The sequence below is a fragment of the Podarcis muralis genome, chromosome 1, assembly GCF_964188315.1.
Source record: "Podarcis muralis chromosome 1, rPodMur119.hap1.1, whole genome shotgun sequence".
Classification (NCBI taxonomy): domain Eukaryota; kingdom Metazoa; phylum Chordata; class Lepidosauria; order Squamata; family Lacertidae; genus Podarcis; species Podarcis muralis.
Window position 1 is genome coordinate 48,201,086 of NC_135655.1, and position 15,140 is coordinate 48,216,225.

At 42.3% G+C, this 15,140-nt stretch overlaps 1 protein-coding gene and 1 non-coding gene across 6 annotated transcripts in view; one reads left to right on the forward strand and one right to left on the reverse strand.

Moving 5' to 3' along the window:
- RAD51B (RAD51 paralog B) overlaps positions 1-15,140 on the reverse strand; it is a 296,131-nt gene that overhangs the window by 241,800 nt on the left and 39,191 nt on the right. The gene's annotated exons all lie outside the window — the stretch shown is intronic.
- TRNAF-GAA (transfer RNA phenylalanine (anticodon GAA)) lies at positions 10,613-10,686 on the forward strand. The gene has a single exon. It is a non-coding gene; the product is annotated as a tRNA-Phe (tRNA).

Sequence of the window (15,140 nt, forward strand, 5' to 3'; positions counted from 1 at the left end):
AAAGAAAGAAAGAAAGAAAGAAAGAAAGAAAGAAAGAAGAGAGGTGAAACCTCAAACTAGAACTTGAAGAATGATTTTCTGATACATTTACAATTGTTTCACACATTTTGATAGATAAACTATAAAGGACACAGTGCACTACTATAGAATCTTAGTAGATTAAAACCATGGAGAGATCTGGTCTGAATAGAGACATTGGATTCTTATCTCATTTTACATGATAAAGCTATTTTTGGCCATCTCATCCCTTGCTTTTTCCTGTAAGACCAATTGCAGTCGTTAACAGTTGTCAACAGGTTTACCACACCAGCCAATCACCCATTCCCACCACCCTTCTGAGTAATACCCCTCCCCACCTTCTCACTATATATAAAGGTCTGGTGACTTCTGTTTCAGTGTATCTGAAGAAGTGTGCATGCACACAAAAGCTCATACCAAGAACAAACTTCCAGGTACATTGCCGAGTCCTACAAATGACAGAGCAGCTGCAGTCATATGAGACTTAATCATGTTCGACATTCTTATTTTCTTTACTTTTTGTCCACTAATACATGTGTCAGATTCTATAGACTGTATTAATCTAATCACATGTGAAAATATAGACATTTTTCAAAGTATGTGGATAAACAGTCAAACGAGAATGTTTTTCTGTAGTTTCCAGCCAATAAATTCATCTGCAGAACTTATTTACGTTTCACTCTGTTAGAAGCTTGTCAAGTAAGCCGCCATATCCAGGTTGAATTAGTTCCCTCTCCTTCCCCCTCACCATTTAGTGCAAAAACCTGAAAACTTTTCCACTTGACTGAGTTCAGTCAATAGTATAGCTAGAATTTCCAAGCATTTCCTCACAAAGCTTAATTCAAGTGGAACAATATCAGATTCTCACCCCACCCTAACAATGGCTTCAGTGTTATTGGATGCAACTGTCAATTCACTTGTCAAATGCTTGCAAAGTAAAACAAATTTTAAGAATTTACACAGACTTCCTAAGAATGTTTTCTCCTCATTATATTTTGCACTTATAAGGCTAACTCCCTCTTTGGTTACTGAGTATCCCATAACTATATGTCTTGAGAGACAGAAAAAGATTACACATATGAAGTTCAAAACACAGAGAATGTTATTATCCTACACAAAGTTCAATACCCATGCATAGCTATCAACGTTTCCTTTTTTAAGGGAAATTCCCTTATTCCGAATAGGATTTCCCTTAAAAAAAGAGAAAAGTTGACAGCTATGCCATTAAGAAGCAGTTGTGAAACATGAACCCCCAAATGCTGCCTTTATCGATTCTAATCATGAATATATGTTTGGAACTTTGCCCAAATTGTCTCCATTTCAGCAGCTAAGATCACTCTCATGGTACAAACCCCTACAACGAATATAAGCTATTAGGACTAGCTACTGTGGGACACGAGTGGCGCTGTGGTCTAAACCACTGAGCCTCTTGAGCTTGCCAACTGGAAAGTTGGTGGTTCGAATTCACCCGACGGGGAGAGCTCCCGTTGCTCTGTCCCAGCTCCTGCCAACCTAGCAGTTTGAAAACATACAAGTACAAGTAGATAGATACCCCTGTGGCAGGAAGGTAAACAGCATTTCCATGCGCACTGGCACTCGTCACAGTGTCCCGTTGCACCAGAAACTGTGTAGTCATGCTGGCCACATGACCCAGAAAACTGTCTGTGGACAAATGGCGGCTCCTTGGTCTGAAAAATGAGATGAGAACCGCACCCCATAGTTACCTTTGACTGGACTTAACTGTCCAGGGGTCTTTTACCTTTACCATCAAACTTACCCCCCAAAAAAACATACCTGTGCAAATTCTAGTTGTCTCTTCGCCTATTTCAGTTTAGCTTCCCCAGAATGTCAAATGGGGATTAAATGCCAATACAGATATGGCCTCAAGTTCATCTTTTTTACTATTAAGGGATGATAAGATAACTGTAAAATTTAAAGTAGTTACTTAACTAACATGTAACATGAGATATAAACCGGCTTTATCTACTCTTCTGAAAAGTTGTCTTTGATCAACTAGAATTATCCCAATGCAGATGATACTGGGGAGCTGACTCTTCTTTTGGCATTCTTGAGATAGTAATATTTCTGTTCCTACTTGTGAGTCAGCTTATATTTCATAATGTGACATGTAAAGTCTTTCCATTAAACTTTCCATTTTTGAGACTAGGTTCGTCACACGCAAAAAATATTCTTGTGGCTATTACTACAAGGTTAATTTTTAAAACAACAAATCAAAACAAAACAAGAAACCTTCCAGCTTTTCCAGGGGTATTAGTTTTGACATTTGCAGCTTCATAGAGCTGTAGGCGTCAGAATACGCCACCCCAATCTCCAAGCTGTGTGAAATTCCAGAGTTTCCAGGTTTTTACTCAGGGTCTGTGTTTCCTTTTGGAAATGAAGCACAAGTGGAGACTGTGATGTCTTTATGATATATAGTTTATTAACACATATATACAACCCGAGCCTGCGATGGAGGAGCTCCCAGCATTACACTCCAAGAGGGTCTGTCTTCTCTCATAGCTACAGCCTTGGATTCAAACAGAAATCAAACATGCTCTAAATTAAAATGTGGCTCTGGCCCTCTCGCCAACTTGCTGTATTTTACAGCCTGCAACATCATTGCAAAAAAACAAAAAACCATCCTAAGCTCTCCACTCTGCTTTAAAGAGTCTCTTTCTGTCTTCTGCCTGACTCAGAGCTGGAGGGGGGGCCTCTCCCATTTTTCGTCTGGCACAGTCCTTGCCTTCTTAATGGTCCTTCCCGTTGTCCTCTTTGAATGACCCATCTCTCCAAGCAATTACTTCATCAGGAAGCCAGCCTGTCTTATATTTTCACATGGTGTACATTTTAACATTTAATGGGTAGGTCTGGCACCCACAAAGTCATGACAATACTCTAAAAGCATGCAATCTTTTCGCACCCAATGGCAGAACTAAAAATTGAGTTGTTGGTTTCCCTTGTTTATCTTTTTGGAAGGAAGGAAGGATCATCTTTTGTCCTCCTTTACTACGTTTTATGCTTTTAGCTTCTACCTGATCTTTTATACCCCACCGATCCTTTAGAAGAAGAAGAGTTTGGATTTGATATCCCGCTTTTCACTCCCTTTCAGGAGTCTCAAAGCGGCGAACATTCTCCTTTCCCTTCCTTCCCACAACAAACACTCTGTGAGGTGAGTGAGGCTGAGAGACTTCAAAGAAGTGTGACTGGCCCAAGGTCACCCAGCAACTGCATGTGGAGGAGCGGAGGCGCGAACCCGGTTCACCAGATAACGAGACTACCGCTCTTAACCACTACACCACACTGGCTCTCAAAGGTTACTGCTAAATCCATTTAGTTTTTCTTACGTTTATGTGTATTAGTACTGCACCTTCATTAATAATCCAGATAAGGAGCCAGTATCAGGCTACAGGAGATTTATACCTTCTCTAGCCAAATCTCTCTTTGCACGGTAATGATTTAAGCACTTGACACCACATTTAAGTACAAATAAATAAATACATGACTTCAACCATTATTTTGACAAAATGTGTGTGACTATACAGATTGCCCTCCCTGTCTTTAGCCATGTGAACCCATTTTTGCAAATCTATGCACCATTACTCAGCGGTAAGTCTGACTTCCATTGAGTTCAATGGGACGTATACTTGAGGAATTGTGTATGGGATTGCTGCCGTAGAGAAATAAAATGGTACACGTTATGTGGAATATACTCCGGCAAAGAGAAAGACTATTAAATATCCATTTAACATTTTAAAAAGACAATAAAAATAACCCATATTGAAAGATAATTTCAACATCTAACAAAAATAAAGTTCCTGATGCTGAGCAGCAGAAGGAAAACGATACTGATATTTCCCCTCACTATTTAATTAAGAACAATAAAATCTCAATGTGTTTGAGATTTTAACTGCCCCCACAGCCCTCTACAGCCTCTACTATTACGTATACAGGGCAACCAAGGTTGAGCCTGAACACAGTTCAAGCTTTCCTTAAGCAGAAAAAGCTGTTCTATTAGACATAAACAAATCTGCTGGCATGGCAATAGTAGTCCTGCTATAATTAACAGAGGCAGATGTAAGAACATGAGAAAATCTTCAAGCAAGAGAGAAATATGAAAAACGCAGAAAGTGTTCTGGATGAGAAATCCACTTTCTGCCTCTTCACGGTTCCAGCATCAGAGAATGTTTCTAAAATCAACACAATGGCCAAATCTGTTTTTAATAGTAGGGCTCTCTACCACCACACACACAACATCAAGAGCACTCCTTCAAACTGGCTGACTGCAACTCTTGTTGCCTTGCTTTTCACTTAAGAATTCAGCACAAGGTAATGCTTTGCTTCACTACGCTCCTTTACTCTAGCTTTTCCCATGAGAAACTTGGTAAGGGTTTCTTAAGTACACAGATAACAGTGTAGTAAGGGAAGGATGCACACTTCCCCAAAAAAGTTATCTTATTGTATGTAAACTATACACACTAATTAAAAAACACAATGAAAAGTGCTGACATGCACTTTGCAAGACAGATTTTTCCCATATTACTAGTCATCTTCTGAGAAGTGTGACATTATAGATCTAAGAATACAAGGATTAATTTCATTCAACTGCATGGGAAGTCTGAAATGCATGACAAGGGGTGGAATTCAATGTCACGCTATGGTGAATGTTCCATCAGCAGAAGAATTGCAGCCTGCCAGATGGAAGGATCCCCCTACTCCCCCTATGTATTGTTCTGGCGGTTCTCTTCACACACCCCAAAGCCAGTTTTGGAGGGTGTGAGTACGGGGGAAAGAGAGGGGGGAAGCTTCATTGCGCAAGCAGAAGCCCTTGTGTAGGGCTTGCACTGATAGAACACATTAGGTAAATCCTGCCCAAGGTAATTTGAACTGAAGCAATAGCAAATCATTTTAGATAATCTCTGGATTTTAGACACTGAAAGTCTTGCCATATAACTTACTCACTCTGCACTGCATAAATCTAAATGGTGGGCATTAGAGAGAAAAAAAGGTAATCTGGAGGAATTCAGATACTTTTCTGCAAGCACAAGTTGATGAGACTGATGGGTGTTGGTAGCCTAAAATACCTGGAAGACTCCAAGTTAGGGAAGGCTGGTCCATATCATGTTGTCTGTGGCTGGTCCATGTGCAATATACAAGTTGGATCTAATGGCATTTAGACCAGTCATTGATCATTCCATACTGGCATACTTTCAAGCAAACCTAGTCATTTAGTAGAAAGCTCAAATGTCAAAAGCAACAAGTTCTTTACAAACTTAGAAAAAGAATTCCGTATTTCCCTATTCATTATCCTTGAAGTCGTCATCCAGTGCTGATGCTTACTGAAGCCAAAATAGTACCATCCTTTGACAACAGGCTTGGGGGGAAATATTGCAGAAGTACCAAGGGTAGGAGGAAACGCAGCAGGGGGTGATGCCAACCTAATGAAGACTGAGCATGATCAGGAGCCTTGGAATTTTAAGTGAGTTGGAAAAGAAAACCAGATGTGCAAGGGGAGAACCTGAAGTGACTGGTGAAGGGCTTGGCATGATTGCCGCAATCCAGGAGGATTTAAAGCACCAAGGGCTGGCTGGCAGGCCGGAAAGAAGAGGTAAGTAGTGCACAGGGGCTAAGAAGATGAATGGAAGATGGACAGCCTTTGTCCTTGACTCTCTTTCTCTCCTCTTTCCTTCTCTGAGAAAAACAAGCAAGAGAGCGCCAAGGAACACATAAACAGAAGTGCACAGACACAGCTCATTATCCTGATTATCCTGGTTCACTGTGAAATGACTTTTTATATACAGTATTTTAATTTACAGTGGTACCTCTGGTTACGAACTTAATTCGTTCCGGAGGTCCATTCTTAACCCGAAACCGTTCTTAGCCTGAGGCGTGCTTTCACTAATGGGGCCTCCCGCAGCCACCACACCGCCGCCACGTGACTTCCACTCGCATCCCAGGGCAAAGTTTGCTACCAGGAGCTTCTGCTTCCGTTCATAAGGAGGATGGTACGTAACCCGAGGTTCCACTGTATTTAATGTTTATTAAATTTGTTCAGCACTTCATCTGAAGATCACAGGGTGGTTCACAACAGCAATATCCAAAATCTTAATGTTGCTGTGAGAGAACATCAGTGTGCGCAGCCCCCACAAAACCCAAACACAGCCCAATGAGGACAGACCATGCTGAGGGGGCATAGCATGCTGACAGATTATGGGGGGGAGGGGAGAGAGAGAGACAAAAAACCAGTGTGGAGGGATGGAATGAAGTGTATGACATTCTGAACAAAAGTACTCCACACAACAATGTATTTTATTTTTTCCAGCACCACATATGTCCTCTATCCTAATTCTTAGGTAAAGGTAAAGGTACCCCTGCCCGTACGGGCCAGTCTTGCCAGACTCTAGGGTTGTGCGCCCATCTCACTCAAGAGGCCGGGGGCCAGCGCTGTTCGAAGACACTTCCGGGTCACGTGGCCAGCGTGACATCGCTGCTCTGGCGAGCCAGAGCCGCACACGGAAACGCCGTTTACCTTCCCGCTTGTAAGCGGTCCCTATTTATCTACTTGCACCCGGGGGTGCTTTCGAACTGCTAGGTTGGCAGGCGCTGGGACCGAACGACGGGAGCGCACCCCGCCACGGGGATTCGAACAGCCAACCTTTCGATCGGCAAGTCCTAGGCGCTGAGGCTTTTACCCACAGCGCCACCTGCGTCCTAATTCTTATGTAGCAGCAAAGAAAAGCATTTTTGTTCATTATTATATATGAAGTTTCTATGCCAACCTTCATCCAAGGATCCCAGAGCAGTTTATAATATAAATCTTTATAACTTAGTTATTATTTACAGGCAGCAACCATTTTGCACCGGGGTGGTATTCCCGCCCCCTGCCCCCAGCATCAGCGGGGAGTGCATAAGCCTGCCTCACTCTGTTATACCCCTGTTCTGCCCTCTTCTGTGTCCAAAAGGACCTGCGCATCGTGCGTCAATTGGACACACACAAAATGGTCGCCGCCTGTATTCATAGCATTTTTACCTTTCTCTTCAGTCTAAGAGTCTTCCAGAGCAGCTTCCAGATCAACAGAAAACAAGACATTTCATGCCCTCAGACTTACAATCTAAAAGGGAAGGGAAGAAGAAAAACAAGCAAACCCCGTCGCCAGTTCTTAAACTTCCAAACGCCCATTTCAAAGTAAACACAATTATTTGTCCCCATGTCACAGGTTGGAAGTAGCTATGTTGAGAGAGAGTAGACTATGGCCTACAATGTAGTCTACCCGTTGCCTTTACTGCAGGTGTGACAGATGCAAGTGTGGGTTTCAAACCAAATATCGCTCATCTCTCTCAGGTTGCAGCAACTGTCAACCTACTTATATAGTCATTAAAAAAAATATATAGATAGGCATTGATACAAAGTGCAACAAGCATTTAGAGAATGATTCCTGTCCTCGCAAAGGTATCTCCATCCTACATTCTCACACTTAATTAATTTGACTATACTGCAGCAAGCTGAAAAGTTAGCTTCCTCTTGGCAATAAAACCTAAAGCAAATAACTAGAGCAGTTAATTCATGGAAGGCTTGGTGGTAACATTACTCGGCAAGATTGATAAATATGGAAATAGTTAAAATGTTCTAACTTGTTAGACTTTTGCAGGATATTTAACGCACTTCTTGGCATCAGCACACACAAACAGCTAACTTGGCATGCCTGCAGCACAAAACATCACAAACTGAAAGTCAAAGCTTTCCACAACAATAGAAATGAAGATGACATGTAGACCAAAACTAAAACTCAAGTGCAAGCTTCGCTGACCCCATCCATCCATAGAAATGAACTTTCATTTATTTGGGTCAGCAGCCAGGCTAGCACGTTCACCCCTAACTCTGTGATTTTTAAGCTCATTTAATCAAAGTGCATCAGTGCACTACATAGTCACATGAAGAAGATCAACAATTTGTACGGGGATTGGCTGCTACAAGCACAAAACTACTGAAAGGCCAACAGCAAACTACTATTAGCATGGTCAGGCAAGATGTGCTACATTCAAGTGAGTTCAGGTATAAAAAAGAATAACACTCAAAACATAAAGGATTGTTATGCCCCAGATAAGAGGTATAGTTTTCATATTCCTTCCTGAACTCTGAAAACTAAGGAAATCACTGCATAAAGCAGCTGAGGTAGAGAACCTGCGGTCCTCCAGATGCTGCTGAACTACAACTCCCATAATCTCTGGCCATTGGTAGTGTTGGCTGGGGTTGATGCGAGTTGGAGTCCAACACCATCTGAAGGGACACAGGCTTCCCAAGCCAGGAGGAAAGGAAAGGACATGCAGAGGCTCTAAATCAGTGTTTCCCAACCTTGGGCCTCCAGCTGTTTTTGGACTACAACTCCCATCATTCCTCACTAGCAAGACCAGTGGTCAAGGATGATGGGAATTGTAGTCCAAAAACAGCTGGAGGCCCAAGGTTGGGGAACACTGCTCTAAATGACTGCATACTGGCGCCAGGCAAAAATGTTTGCCTTCACCCAGGCCTTTGTGAAAGGCTGAGGTAATTTGCCAGCTGTAAAGTAGTCACTGTCTGCTTCCTGAGTTACTGTATTGCAGTATGAGGTTTAAAATTGCTGCTTTAATTGTCATGTGATTTTACTGTTTTGTTTAATTGTTATTGTTTGTTTTATTCTGTGGTCTATTCTAGGATCAGTAACGGATGAAGGACAGTACACAAATGGAAATACAGTGGTACCTCAGTTTTCAAATGTCTCCATTGACGAACATTTTGGTTTATGAACGCCGTAAACCTGGAAGTAAATGCTTCAGTTTTTGAACATGCCTTGGAAGTCGAACATGCCACGTGGCTTCCGCGTGCAATCAATCTGTGTTCAGCTAATCTCAGGAGCTCTCTTGCAACCAATTTGTTTTTGTGACTGTCTGCACCTCAGTTTTCGAAAATTTCAGAACTCGAACGGTCTTCCGGAATGCATTACGTTTGAAAACTGAGGTACCAGTGTAATGGATCAATATTATTCATCTACAGAAAACTGAGGTTATAGTGCATAAAACGAATTTCAGTGCATTAAGCCTTTGAAGTAAATCTGTACACAACATGGAATGACACTGTAATGGAAACATATAGCAATGTTACTCATTACTTCAAAATAATTGACTTTTTTTCATTTTAATAGCCATGATTATATCATAGCTGCAGTTTCCTTAAAAAGAAAAGAAAAAGCTACTTGAAGATTATATGCATGCCAAATCTTCATTCTAGGCTATGTATCAATTGCCAAACTTTTATAGCATGTCTGTTATGCTTTGCCACCTCTTTTAGTGTGATTTATGAATGATTCAACAGTTACAGACAGAAGGAGTCATAAAGAGCAAATGGAAAAATGAATCCATTGAAAACACCATGTAACACCACCTATGTCTATGATATAAGAACCTGTCTGCAGAAAAGCTCAACACACCAAACTGTTTTTGCAACAAATGTCTATAAACTCTTGGTTATCCATGTTGCACATCAGCCTACAGCTTAAAAATGTAATGCCCTTTTTCACAGCAGTAGGTTATTTCTCCCCCACCCCCACTACTGAGCAAAGCCAAAGTCTATCAATAATGAAATAATTTTATCTACCGTATTTTTTGCTCCATAAGATGCACCTAGTTTTTAGAGGTATGCAAGAAAAAAAATATTCTTTAAAGGGAGCGCTGAGCATCCCAGGCTCTGCTCAGTGCTCCCTTTCACGAGCTGCGTGCGTGCGGCGCTTGAAGGCTTTTCCCTGAGGAGGGAGAAGGGCAGAGCGTGGGGGAAGGGACAGAGCGTGGCTAAGCCAGAAGCTAGAACAGCGAGAGGGAGCGCTGCGCAGCGATCCCTCTCACCGCGCACAGCCTACATTCGCTCTATAAGACGCACACACATTTCCCCTTACTTTTTAGGAGGGAAAACGTGCGTCTTATAGAGCGAAAAATACGGTAATTAGGAATGTAAGAAGCTGCCATATTCAGACAGACTATTTGTTTATACTTTCCAGTATCATCTACTCTGATTGGCAGTGGCTCTCCAGTCTCAGACAGATTTTTCCCATCTTTAATACAGTTTAGATGACAGGACAACAGTAGGGTTGCCATATGTCTGGAATTTTCTGGACATATCTGGAATATCATATTCGTCAGCAGTGTCCGGGCAGAAATCGGCTAAATGTGCATGAAGATACGGCCGTATGGCAGCCCATGTCAGATTTGCCTTTAAAAGAGCTCAAAAACTGCATTTTTGTGATCTTACCAAAAAATGCTCAACAACTTTTCTGTCCGGATTTTCACTGTTTGAAATATGGCAACCCTAGGCAACAGGAGATGTGGAAATGTGCTTCTGTTTAAGTTCACTTGAAAAAGTCATTCTCTAATTGATTGCAAACATTGACTGCCTAATTTGTATGTTACAACGTTTTGATATTATACTTACTGTAATGTTCTTTCATTTTTTATATTGTTATAATGTGAGCTGCTTTAAGCTCAACACTGTTGTTGGAACAGTGGAATAAAAATATCAAATCAAATCAATCTTGATTGGAAACCTGGAGAAAGGTAGAAAAATCTCTCAGCCTGGATAGCTCAGCTGGTTAGAGCATGGTGCTGAAGACGCCAAGGTTGCAGGTTCAATCCCTGTATGGGACAGCTGAATATTCCTGCATTGCAGGAGGGTGGAATAGTTGATCCTCAGAGTCCCTTACAATTCTATGATTCTATCATGCTGGTTATGAGGCAGGGCCAGAGAGGCTTATCACTGGTAAATGTTCTTATACCTGTTGTTGTTGTTGTTGTTGTTGTTTAGTCGTTTCCAAATCTTCGTGACCCCATGGACCAGAGCATGCCAGGCACTCCTGTCTTCCACTGCCTCCTGTAGTTTGGTCAAACTCATGCTAGTAGCTTCGTAGTTTTTTATTAATAATATTATTGGGTTTTTCAGATATGTACATATCCTCCAAGTGTCCCTATTTTCCAGGGGTGTCCCTGATTTAGAGAAGCCATCCTAGTTTGATCCTGGAATGTCCTACTTTTCCTTGTGGTGCCCCTATTTTCACTGGAGAAATGTTGCAGGGTATGGAGTTATCCGACCCCCCCGAGCCATCTGAAGACAATTCTGTGTAGGGAAGTTTTTTATGTTTAATGTTTTATTATGTTTTAATATATATTGGAAGCTGCCCAGAGTAGCTGTGGGAACCCAGTAATATGTATGGTGTGTAAAGAGAAAATTATCATTATGGAATGGGACATCCCTATTTTAATCAGAGAAATGTTGGAGGGTATTATGTATGCAGTTCTTGTATGCAATGTTTGATTGTTTTAGAATTATAAAAATGAGTTAATAAGCTTCTTATGAATTTTCAAACAAGTTTAATCCCTATCATTTCCATTCTAGATTTTGAAAAGGTACTGTTACACAATTTAAGCAACAGCAAATGGGATTTAACAATTATGAGTCATCCTAGACATGACTTAAATCAAAGTTATAATTGAATCCAGAGGAAGAGCTTAAAAGAATGACATTACATAATAATGAGCTTAACTCTCCGGCTATAAACTCATAACTAGCTGAAGTCAACTATAACTTATCCCATAGAAGATTGGTGCATTACAGAGAAGATACAGCCTCCCGTGAACACACACACTATACAGTGTGATTTGGGCTGTAAAACGATGCACACTTACCTGGAAGGAAGATCTAATAACATAAAGGAGCTTGCTTCTGAGAACAGTGGTACCTCTGGATGCAAACGGGATCCATTCCGGAGCCCCGTTCGCATCCTGAGCAGAACGCAACCTGCGTCTGCGCTTCTGCGTGTGCCGCGATTCGCCACTTCTGCGCATGTGTGTGATATCCTTTTGAGCATCTGCACATGCGCAAGCGGCAAAACCTGGAAGTAACCCGTTCCGTTACTTCCAGGTCGCCGCAGAACGCAACCCGAAAACACTCAATCTGAAGCTACTTTAACCCAAGGTATGACTGTAACAGGTATCTGATTACAGTGGTGCCCCGCAAGACTAATGCCTCGCAAGACGAAAAACTCGCTAGACGAAAGGGTTTTCCGTTTTTTGAGTCGTTCCGCAAGACGAATTTCCCTATGGGCTTGCTTCGCAAGACGAAACGTCTTGCGAGTTCTTGCGAGTTTGTTTCCTTTTTCTTAAAGCCGCTAAGCCGCTAATAGCCACTAAGCCATTAATAGCCGCTAAGCCGCTAAGCCGCTAATAGCCGTGCTTCGCAAGACGAAAAAACAGCAAGACGAAGAGACTCGCGGAACGGATTAATTTTGTCTTGCGAGGCACCACTGTACATGTTTAGTCTACAGTATTGGAGGGGCGTGGGTGGTGCTGTGGTCTAAACAACTGAGCCTCTTGGGCTTGCCAATCAGAATGTCGGTGGTTCGAATCCCTGCGACGGTGTAAGCTCCCATTGCTCAGTCCCAGCTCCTGCCAACCTAGCAGTTTGAACGCACGCCAAAAAGTGCAGGTAGATAAGTAGGTACTGCTCCGGCAGGAAAGTAAATGGCATTTCCATGCGCTGCTCTGGTTTTGGTGTTCCATTGTGCCAGAAGCGGCTTAGTCATGCTGGCCACATGACCCAGAAAAACTGTCTGCAGACAAACGCTGGCTCCCTCTGCCTGTAAACCAAGATGAGCGTCGCAACCCCAGAGTTGTCTGTGACTGGACTTAACTGTCAGGGATCCTTTACCTTTACCTTTTTTAAAATACAGTATTAATGCTATTAATCAAGTATATTAATCCATCAGCATTCTGATGTAATTTGTAACTGCTGAAGATTGAGTTGCTCAGTATTTGATTGTTGAGAGGAGGGTCTGCTTTCTTTTTCTTGACCATTCTAATTCAACATATTTTGATAATTGTTTCTGTTTAAATTATTAAAATTCCACAGAAACCAAGCAGAATAAAGAAGGGGGTTATTTCTGTACACAAACACAAGCAGGATAGCAAAATATGGCCTGCTTTTCTGAATTTTCAGTCTGTGGCTTACTCTTTTCAGCTCTTTCAAAATTATTTTTAGAAAGCACAAATGACTTTTTTTTCTTCATCCGCGCTGTGTTTTGGGAATGTGGGTATTGCTTTACCAGTGTGTCATATTATGGATGACTATTTTGGACAAGAAATAGTGCCACATATATGCATCTTGTAAAACCAAGCTATTTCGTATCTTGTTGGAAATTTGTAGGATAATTCCTGGCAATGATTGCTATAATGGGCTACACCATGGAATATATTTGAAGAGTTACTTTATGAAGATGACTCAGAATCCAGAGCTTGAAGAAGAGCTGACTGAATAATCAGGCTTCGAGCATGTCCTGTCAGCAACAAAGAGTGGGAAACAAAAAATAGTTTGCCCTTGAAAGTCAATGAGAAAACCAGAGCCTGCCAGGAGATGTTTGAATGGATTGTAGAGCTATGAACAGGACTTGTCTTTGACTGATTATTTCACTATTTGTTGATTGGAAATAATTTTAGAAATCAACATTACTGTAACTCCTATGAACATGGTCAATTCCTCCATGTCAGCACTGCCTGTGCCAGAAACTGGAGCAATACCCAGTGTGGGAGCTAGAGTGCTTCCTCCCAACAGGACTTATGATATTACTTGAGTGGTGCGGGGAAAAGCAATAGGAAGTCCTACACCCCAAAGGTAACATGAGATGGAACTTTTTATGAACTGAGGAGGAAGCTTCCAATAATCATATTATCATATTGACTTGAATATAACCCGCACCCGCAAATAAGACGCACCTTAAAAATTGAAGGGGGGAAAAGAAAAAACACATTACCAGAGCTGCTTTCTCAGGGGGAGCCGTGCCGCTTTGCCGGCAGCCTTCCCCCCTTCCCTCTTCTTTCCGGCAGCTCAGGAGAGTTTTGGGAGTGCCCCGTGCTCCTGGCTGCTCTCTGGAGGGGAGAGTCGGGCCACTTTGCCGGCGGCCTTCCCCCTTCTTTTTGGTGGCTCAAGGGAGGCTTGGGAGCGGCGGGCAGGCTGCGTGCCATTGCCCCGCGCTCCGGGCTGCTCTCTAGGGGCAGGGGGAGAGCCACGCAGCTTTGCCGGTGGTCTCCCCCCTTCCTTAGACGGCTCAAGGGAGGCTTTGGAGTGGCTGGCGGGCTGAGCACTGTTGCCTCATGCTCCCGGGCTGCTCTCGGGGGGGGGGGGAGTTGAGCAACCCACCCGATGCTCCCAAGCCTCAATCAAGCCATCAGAGGGAAGCGGGTGGCTACCAGCAGAGTGGTGTGACTCCCCCTCTTTCCCCCTTCGTTCCGACAGCTCAGGGGAGGCTTGGGAGCGGCAGCCGGCCAAACTCCTGGGCTGCTTCCTTGGTGGGGGGGAAGCCACAGCGCTTTGCCGGCAACATAAGGTCCCAAATATGAGACACACTTTAACTTTTCACAATCAGAATTTGGAAAAAAAACTGTGGCTTATATTCAGGCCAATACAGTAAGTTGTCCTTAGGACAACCAATATGGTTGTCCTTAGGACAACCAAAATATCAAAAACAGTGTGTAAGCTTTCAAGTTTCCAGAGGTCTTCATCAGCATGGATTGTAAATTGGGAGGGGGACTGCGTCTGGTAAGAGCCTTAAAGCAGGAAGTGGTAGGCATTCAAATGAGACTCTTTTAAATACTGTGCAGATATCGGGTTGTACTGAGGCCTACTCCAAAGAAGTATAATCATGGCTGGTTCCACATCTCTGGCAATAGAAAAACAGTTTCTCAAGTCTATCTCCATACTTAGGCAGCGACCTATGAACACACAGGTTCATTAATAGCAGGTGGAAAACAGTAATAAAGAGAAACCAGGCAGTTTTTATATCAACAAATATAGAAATTAAATTTAGGTAGTGTGCTAAGTGGATTGAGACCAATTGCTTGAAATGTGTTTAATGAAAATCATAAAGCCATAGTTGTTCCCTAAATGATAGGAGCAATTATTTATCTCTTTATAAGTAACTTGACTGTCCATTCCATTATTGATCTGACTATTGATCCCAGCTATCATTACTGGTTCACAGAGCAGTCAGCGTTCTCAAGATGATTAAAGTATTAAAAGCTAAGGTCTGCTCTAATGCTGTATTTCATTATTT